Consider the following 10,237-nt stretch of genomic DNA (forward strand, 5'->3'; position numbering starts at 1 on the left):
GACTATAAATAGTTACAAATATAAATAGACAATGCACTTTGCACTTTTCTTTTTTTATTTGTATATGAGAAAAAATTATATTAGTGTATACACCATTTCCTCTCTTTTCCATATAATGGTTGTATTTAATGCCATATCATGTCTGTTTGTGGGTACGTTATTTATGTGTGCAAAAGTTAGTTTTTTCTTTAATATTTTAAGAAACAGCTCAACAGTATGAGAATATCTTTTTAAGACATTTTTAACCTCAAGTTTATGAAATCATATTCAACTACATACGCACTATATTACGATAATGCAAAACAACATTTACTTTTCCGAACTTCTTACTTATTCAAGGTACGTGCTTTAATTAAAAAGAATTGTTAAGGCAACGGACTGGCTAAAGTCTGTCACTGAACGAACTAAAAATCGGGCGAAGTGGAAAGAAATAAAAAGGGAACAGCGCACAATATGATGCAGTTTGACTAACCGGGTAAAACGGACCAAGTTTGAATGAAAGATTGGCCTGCACCAGGCCGCCTTACCACGAGCCTTATTACGAGATGATCTCATTAATAGATAGATTAAAGGCCCATTATGTCTCAGAAACAAATATATTTTATCCATTTATAAGGGCAAACATGAGTTTAATAGCATTTGAATAAAGATTTTAGAGCATGTTAGATGCTTGTTCCCTGAAGAAAGTAGCAGATAATGTGAAATTGAATACTTATTGCAAAACAGAAAAGTTGGGTCAGGTAATTGCCCGATGGGTGTCTTTTTTTTAGCATTTCTGGGGCATAATGGACCTTTGATTTAAGAAAGAAAAAAACTAATTTCTATGGCAGATACGAAGTTTTACTTACAAATTTTATGAGTTTTAATAGAACGAAAGACACAGTACCACAAGTTCAAAGGTCAACACCTTCATTGGTTACACTATTTTATCATTACTAAATTTCTAACTTTTTAATAAAGTTTTGCTTTCACAAACTTTTAGCGCCTCTTCGATTTCTTTTGGAACTGTAGTGAATGATGTAATAATTGTTTTAATCAAGCGTGCTTTGCATATTATATTTGTTTAAATGAGAGCAGGAAGGTTGATTTTGTGTTTTCCGTTTTGTCAAAATAAGGTGATATTTTAAACATCTCCATTTTACTGTTTTTTTTCTCTTTTTTTAAATATGTTAACATTTGAGCCGTGTCATGACAAAACCAACATAATGGGTTTGCGACCAGCATGGATCCAGACCAGCCTGCGCATCCGCGCAGTCTGATCAGGATCCATGCTGTTCGCTATCAGTTTCTCTACTTGTAATAGACTTGGTAAGCGAACAGCATGGATCCTGATCAGACTGCGCGGAAGCGCAGGCTGGTCTGGATCCATGCTGGTCGCAAACCCATTATGTTGGTTTTGTCGTGACGCGGCTCATTTTTTCTCTACTTTCAATTCCAATTTGTTTCTTAGTGTTGAGATATTTTAGCAGTATGTGATGTGTAATTGTTATTTATTTTGTACATATAACGTTATGTTATCATAGAGTTGAAAACATTACACGGTTGTGTAAGGAAGGAAGTAACAGGAAACAAATAGAAAATGGAAATAGGAGAACTCAGAACTAATATAGGACTAACTGTTACTAAGTATGTTACTATGATATATTTTGAATTAGAAAACACAGAAATATGTGTCGTGAAACATTACGTAAAGGAATTGCATACAATTTATAATGTTATGTTTTTCTTCAGAGGGATATTGCATGTGGGTGGAGGTGGGAACGTCACATTTAACTTTACCTTCTTACTTCGTCATGAATGTTTTTGACTCTTTGAAACTATGTCACCGTGTATGTTAGTAAAACCATCAAAGGAATGTTTCAAGTCCAACAACTCAGTAACCCAAAAACCTGCTGGAACATAACGTGATTGGCCGTCCGTCATCAGTATATAGTCATGCCAGCCTGTGATTCCGTGTAGTCTGACCTGGCTCTATACTGTTCGGCGACTAGCTTTACATGTTCATCATAATATCCCCCAAAACTCATGATGAACTGTTCCAAAAAGCTGGACAAGTCCATTTAACAAGCAGTCAGCAGGTAAAGGGCTAAAGTCCTTCTTTGTACAGGATGGATTGTTTTTTTAAAAGTTAAAGATAACCCTCCTATAACGTTAACACGACTGTATTACTGTATACAACATTACAATATTGATACTGTTTTGAATATCGATTTTTTATATCGATTAGTATTTGGCACTATATCATAAAATGTCAGAAATAGCAGTTTTATTCATGAAATATGTATATTTATTATACTTCCACAATTCTGTTTGATGTAGTTTACACAATAAAAAGATCAAAGAAAGCTATTTTGATACCAAAATGGCACTCCTACTGCATTTTAGCACAAAATCAAAATGTAGTTGTAAAAAGACAGTGCAACAAACAAAAACAAATTCTTATAGCATGATTTCCAAAATGAAATAAGCCTTTCACATACAATGCGTTTTATTTTATACTTGGACACGTCATCTGTTGTACAATTTACCTGTTGTACAATTTACATTCTCAGCAGTTTTAACTTAAACTGATAAACACTGATTAGTTCAAACAGTACATTTCATTGAAAATGTTCAGCTCCGTGCTCATATTTTCTCAAAAACCTAATGTACATACAGTAGGGTGAACGTGTCAGTTTACACGCAAAACGCACGTTACACGCTAAACGAACGCACGTTACACGCTATACGAACGCACGTTATACGCACGCAAAACGAAACGAAATACGCAGACGCACGCAAAACGATATACGCTAAACGAAATACGCTAAACGATATACGCACGCTAAAACGCACGCAAAAAGAAAACGTTTCTAAACCTTTATTAAAACATCGTAATCATTTTAAGTTTTTAACAACTTTAGCTACATGTAGAACGTTTAAGCGATAAATTTTGATCATTATATACATGTAGATCTATACTGTACTGTAAGGTAGCTAGAAATGTATTTTAAACGAGTTTATGTAAGAACTGAAATGCACTCAACCTAGCACCGAAATAAATTTTTGTCACAGCCTCAACAAATGATTTTTAGATATATTTATAAGCTATCATGCGCTAATATCGAAAGTAAAAACGTTAATTGTAAAGTGTTCCTTTTTATGCGCAATCGGATAAAGAACTATCCCTTGCATTCACTACGTAATCTCTACGTAATAGTCCAAAATGGCCGACATTGGAAATTCATTGCAAATTTTTATAAATATACAGTGGTAACAATTAAATTCAGATGGATTTATGTGGCAAATCTATATATTAAGTGAGGCTGCATCATAAACAATCGAAATATATAATCTTGAGTGTAAAATAAAGGAATTAACTATTTTGACAGAAGTCACGAAAACAGATTAAAAACACAGGATTCTACCACGGATAACATTGAGGGAAATAGATAACATTAAAGGAAAAGCTTCCAGAATCAAGAATGATTAAATTGCTGGCACAATACGTAGATTTAAGTTGATGTCCTGTATGTTCCATTAGGACACCACATATGATTTACTGTCTTGTCGCCAGTAAAAGCTTCTCAAAACGAAAGTGAAAGTAGAAATAATCAGCGAAATCACTAAAAAAGGTAAAATTTCTAGGACATTACAATATATTAGTATAGATCTATATAAATATTAAGAACGCAATTTTATTTTAGGTCTGAAACTGTAATCAAGAGGAAAAAAATGAGGAAAATTATTGGATTTACAAAGACAGCACAACAGAAAATATTTTTCATATCACTTAAAATTAAAACTTATTGACCTGCGCTTAATATGTAATATGAAATTAGGCAAAGCCTATGAACGGGGAAGTCGTTAAAAAATTCCTTTCTTTCTTTCCGTTTTAAAAATTGTCATTCAGTATTACATGCACCGCTTCCCTTTTCACTCGGAACACTCGACGTTTATTATTTATCCGAAAAGTTGAGATTTGTTCCGTTATCGGAATACCCTGCCTTTTATCATTGAATTACATTGTAAATGGTGGCCCCGACTAGAACTGACACTGAAAAATTCATTGATAGGTATAGAATTCTATATATTTTTTAATTGTTTTTTATTTGATTTTCTTTTAAATATACACATGTAGTCTATAGCCGGGCAAGTCAAAGCCCGGACCCGCGGTTTTTGACTTCCCCGTATTAATATGCTTTATCACACACCAGTGCCGATTTTGCCACTCAGTAAATATGGTATTGAACATCCATGCATATAATTTGACATGACCTCATTGGCGTTATAAAAACATCATGTAAAAATGGCTAAATGGTAGCGTTATACTATAGGCGTATAAATGAAAAACTACTCTTATTTCACTTAAAACAGTCTTTATTTTGTGTATGTGATACAGTAGGGTGAATGTTTCAGTTTACACGCAAAACGCATGTTGCGGAAAAAACGCATGCACGTTACATGCTATACGAACACACGTTACACGCACCCTTTATGAAACGAAATACGCAAACGCATGCAAAACGATATACGCACGCTTAAACGCACGCAAAATAGAAATCGTTTCTAAACGTTAATAAAATATCCTTATCATATAAATTTTTAACAACTTCTAAGCTAGATCGTTTAGTGATTTGATTAACCCTTTCACTGCCATAGAGACGGCTTAAGCCGTCCCTGTTATTTTCGGCGTATTTGCCATATGGACGGCTTTAGCCGTTTCTATAAAAATAATAGTTGTAATAATAAATTAATATAATAATAAAAAAAATAATAAATATAAAGAAAATTATACCATCGACAATAATTATTATTATACTAACAGATTTGGAAACATATATAATTATTATAGTACTAATAACAAATAATAATAATTATATTAATTAATAATATAGTAATTTCTTAGAAAATCCTCTGGCAAATAGGTGAACAATAAAACAATAACCCTCTGGCAGGGAAAGGGTTAAATGATAGCTAGCCATTCATGTATTTTAAACGGGTTTATGTTAACTAACTTATCTTATGTCCCCTCATTAGTGAATAGTTCAGAGCTGTAAAAATGAAAAAATCAGTTTTACAGTATCTTTTTTGTGATTCCATATACCATGCCAGTAATGGTCCCCTGACAGGGAAGGGAACACTTCCTTACTGAAAGTGGATCTGAACACCTCTGTCTGCATTGTAGGACATTTGCCATACCTTTTTTTTTTATTTTTCAATGAAATTTGGTGGATTTTTTCAATATCAATCAAACAGATGTAATTGTTACTCAATATTATAGTGATATGTTGCCTTACTAACTTGGTTTCATTTCCTAGGAGGTTATAATAAGGGAAAATTACCCCCATTTTTAAATATTTAATGTATTTGTTTGAACAAATAGGCATCATAGAAAATTTACCTTAGCTCTCTTCATTGTCAATATAATTTAATGGGGTTTTCTTATTTTAGTCAATTAGATGTAGTAGTTACTTGATAGTATAACATTATTTGGCTTTACTTACTTTGTTTCAGTGACCAAAAGGTTATAAAAAGGTAAACTTACCCAAATTTTCAATGATTTAGTGTGGTAAAGTTATTAATAAGGCATTATAGAAAATTAGCCATTATTTCTTAATTTGCAATGAAATTTGTTGGGATTTTCTTATATAAGTCAATTTGATGTAGGTTTAACTTAATATAATAATACTATGTTGCTTATATAACTTTGATTCATTTACCATGAGGTCATAATCAGGTAATATTACTCCCATTTTTAATGAATTAGTGTGTTAGCTTGTATAGTTATACATCATAGGAAATAAGCCATAATTTTTTGAATATTCAATGTAATTTATTGAGATATTCTTATTTTAATCAATTAGATATGCTTGTTAATTAATATAATAGATTTATGTTGCACTTATAATTCTGTTTCATTTCCTAGGCTGATATAATAAGGTAAAAATCCCCATTTTGTAGTGAATTGGTGTTCTATCTTAAGACAGTAAGGTATCTTAGGAAATTTGCAATAACTCTTATATTTTGTAATGAAATTTGGTTGGACTTCCTTACTTTAGTCAATTAGATACGTTTGTTAATTAATATGATAGATTAATGTTCCTCTTGTAGCTTTGTTTAATTTCCAAGGCTCTTTTAATTAGGTAAAATTTTGTTGTTGATTTAGTGCACTATCTTGGACATTTAGGCATCTTAGGAGATTTGCCATAATTCTCATATTTTGTAATGAAATTTGTTAGGACTACCTTATTTTAGTCAATTACATATGTTTGTTAATTAATATAATAGATTTATGTTATATAAAAAATTCTGTATCATTTCCTAAGTGGTTAAGTTTAAGGTAAAATTACCCGGTGTATCAACATTTTATGTGGCACTGCTTTCTTTAATAGTTAGGGTCCAGATAAAATTTACTATAACATTTATATTTTTCCTGGACAATTATTGAAATCTTCTTTTTTAATTAAGTCATCTAATGAAAGCTTTTAATTAATAAAGTTGATTTGGATTGAGTTATTAATTACATTACTTTTCATAGGGATCTTGTATTATGCCTTTTTTAATGAACTGACCTACCTATGAAGCATAAAATTGATATTGTAGGAAAATTAAAATTTCAATCAATTGAAATTGTACAGGTCCCAAAAGATATATTAGTATGCAAAATGGGTTTATGTAAATTTATATAAATACATAGGTGATATTTAAGTATATTATAGTTAGAATTTTATCAGTTATGTCTAGGTTTATAACTTACTTGAGGGAAGTTAAACAAGTGACTTGGGACTACAGCATACCTACATGTATCTTACTCAGCTGAGAAAAATCTTTAAAGAATTATATGGTTATATATGGATAGGTTATATACTTTTAAGTTAGCAAAGGGCGACACAGGCTCATCTCGGGTATCTCAAAGGGGTATTATGTTAAGTAATGATTACGGATTGATGAACCTTAAAAGTGATTTTAGATAATATACAGAATAAAATTCAAGAAAGCTATATATGTTTATCAAAGTGGGTTATATTATTGACGTCATATCAGATTAAGATATATTTGAGCCCCGTCACGATAAAAGCAACATAATGGGTTTGCGACCAGCATGGATCCAGACCAGCCTGGGCATCTGTTCGCTATCAGTGTTATACGGTTTGTAAGTGACCAGTAAAAGCCCAGGCCACATACAAAAATAGTAGTTCTATGGCTTGATTATGAGCTGACAGATAGGGGAATTTTGTAAAGGGTGGCTTAGCCTGTCTGTTGTGATTACATGTCTAAAAAGTTCAACATGCTATATTTTAGCCACCATAGAATTTTTTATCTAGAAAAATATCTAGTTATTTTTTATTTGTACAAAAATATAGAAATAGTACAATGTACAATGTATAATTAGTAAAATGTTCACTATACATGTACAAATAATGTAACTATTAACAAATGTCGGTACAGCTGCGGTACAGTATTTAGACGGTCACGGGTTCGAGTACATGTCAGGATGCACTTTTTTCTCACCCTGTGACTGACAAACATTTGTATAGCCCAGCTAGAAATTAATTCACAATGCTAAGTAAGCCTGGGAAATTCGAAGAAATATTTGCATACACAGTAGGTTTATAACTATTCAGTATTTAAACAAGTAAACGTGTAAGCGGCCGAATAGCTCAGAGGAACTCAAGAGCCGCGGAATCGTATTCCGAGTGTCAGGGGTTCGAGTGCCTGCCAGGCTGTTACATATCAATATAAATCCGTCAAGAAAAATAGGAAGGAACTGTCTAAAATAATTATCACCCTAAATAGTATTCGGATAGGATTCGGACAGTCTTTGATGAAAAGTTAGAAGATGAACTTGTAAAGGGGGTGGGGTGCTAGTCTGATCACATCATTTGATGTCTGACGAACCTCGTATCTAATATATATTGGTACGCATATAAACATCTGTTTGCTGAATTGAATATCAAAAATGTTGCAATTAATTAGTAATTATATCTTATGCGTATGTAAAATAGGATTAAAACTAATTGATCTTCGGCTTTAAGCATGTAGAAATCTGACCAGTAGTCACCGCGAGGTCACAAACATTAAATCTTTAATGTAAATATCACAATAATACTTCTTTATATAATATTTCTATTCTTTGGCAGGGACACAGAACATCTCTTACATGTTTAAGAAACAACAAATTTACATTATATATCTATCTAAGAAATTCTTTTACTTCTCAATAGTAACAGACGCAAAACATGGTACTTAAGCGCTTAGACGAACGCAGACGCACGCTAAACGTTTCTGGGAATAAGAAACGCACGCTTTCAGACGCACGATAAACGAAAAACGATACACGGAAAACGATAAACGTTAAACGCTTGTAAACGATGCACGCTTGAGAAAGCGTTTCAGCAAACGCACGTTGCACGCTATACGCACGCACGTTACACGAAAAACGGACGCACGAAAAACGCTATTTTTGACAACCGAAACGTTCACCCTACTGTACACTATACATATGCTATTGAAAGAATTGCACAAGAAATAAAATAACTAAAGTTCATGTTATATTATATATTCATACTCGGATATATGCTCAATTGATTTTATTACATTTGCTATTATTATCCACAATATGTATTATATATGAAACTACACAACACTGTCACTCAATACACATATACTTTGTTTGTATGCATTAATTGAAACCGTTTTTTGTATGTTAATATCTAAAATGGCCAAAGAGAAGAATAACACAAACATAGAGAAAAAAACATAGTTTGTCTTTCATATTTATGCTTAATGTTTATCTTTCCATCAAATATCTTTAGCTCAATATATAATGTACATGAATAATCAATTCTCCTATTGAAAAACTATACAAATATCAAAATATTAGCCTCTGTCCTATTTCAGTTTTATACATATGCATTACAACCTTCTTTAATGTGTCTATAAACGAACTTTTCTATATCAATGCCGGCATAGATACTGTTTCAAAATTCTGACATCTATTTGATAATCGCTCTGACATCATCGTTTACGGGTTTAATTATTTACTGAATCACTATTTCTCAATTTTTTATATTCAAAATATACCCCCGGTATACTATATTAAACATTTGATGATAGTCCTCAAGTAAAAAAAAAATCATTTTCTATTTTGTTATTTTTTCAAATCAAATGAAAACCCGTTATGCCTATAAATACTGTTTGCCTACGAGACTTGTGTAAAATGTTTGTATTTCATTGACGCATATTCTTCTAGACAATTAACTAATATTGTATATTTCTTTTAAATGCTCAATTTCTTCCTTTTTTTACTTCAATTAGTAACATCAGTTTTTCTTTTACTAGCAAATTGTATTTTTATTTATAATCTATTTGAGCCCGCGCCATGCGACAAAACAAACATAATGGGTTTGCGACCCAGCATGGGATCCAGACCCAAGATGCTCTGCCATGAACCCGCGCAGTCATGATACCAGAGGATCCATCGCTGTTCGCTATCTAATAGGTTTGTAAACGAACAGCATGGATCCTGATCAGACTGCGCGGATGCGCAGGCTGGTCTGGATCCATGCTGGTCGCAAACGCACTATGTTGGGATTGTCCATGACACGGCTCATATCAGTTGTATAGATGTCATAGCAATCTCTACATGAGAATCTATTTTTGCTGTCACATATAAACACTCGTGTATGATTGTTCGAATCAAGTTGAACATTAATCAAAATGGACTGAAGTTCACGCCAGTGGTAGATAGACGTTTTTGATAACCTTTTTTTTGTAAAAAAAAAAACTTAGAAGATAAAATTTAATTTAGTCATGTATTCAATTACTGCTGAAATATCTCCATTTGTAGATGTTATTCTACTTTTGAAATACAGGATTTCTATCATAACTTGAATTAGGCATAAAAAAGTAAATCAATCACCTCACTGAACACTGTTCATCGTAGATTCTGGCTGTTGTTTATTTCACTTGAGGTAAACTTTAATTGGACAGAAACTGTCTTTTGATATAGATTTCTAAATATACTGGTAAAAACTTCGAATGTAAATCTTAACATTAATATTTGTAAACATTTTTTTTAGAAATTTCTTTCTCAGTTAAGCCTTTGCCAATATTTATTTTTTTAATCTGCATACTTTTGCCCGATTTTGCGACTCTGTAAAAATGGAATTGGCACGGTCGTGCAATATATTTTGACGTGACGTCATTTACGTTATACATAGAGACTGTAAAGACGCGCTAATGTTAGCATTAC

This window comes from Ruditapes philippinarum, unplaced genomic scaffold (genome assembly GCF_026571515.1).
Source record: "Ruditapes philippinarum isolate M1 unplaced genomic scaffold, ASM2657151v2 ctg1689_1_1_1_1, whole genome shotgun sequence".
NCBI lineage: Eukaryota > Metazoa > Mollusca > Bivalvia > Venerida > Veneridae > Ruditapes > Ruditapes philippinarum.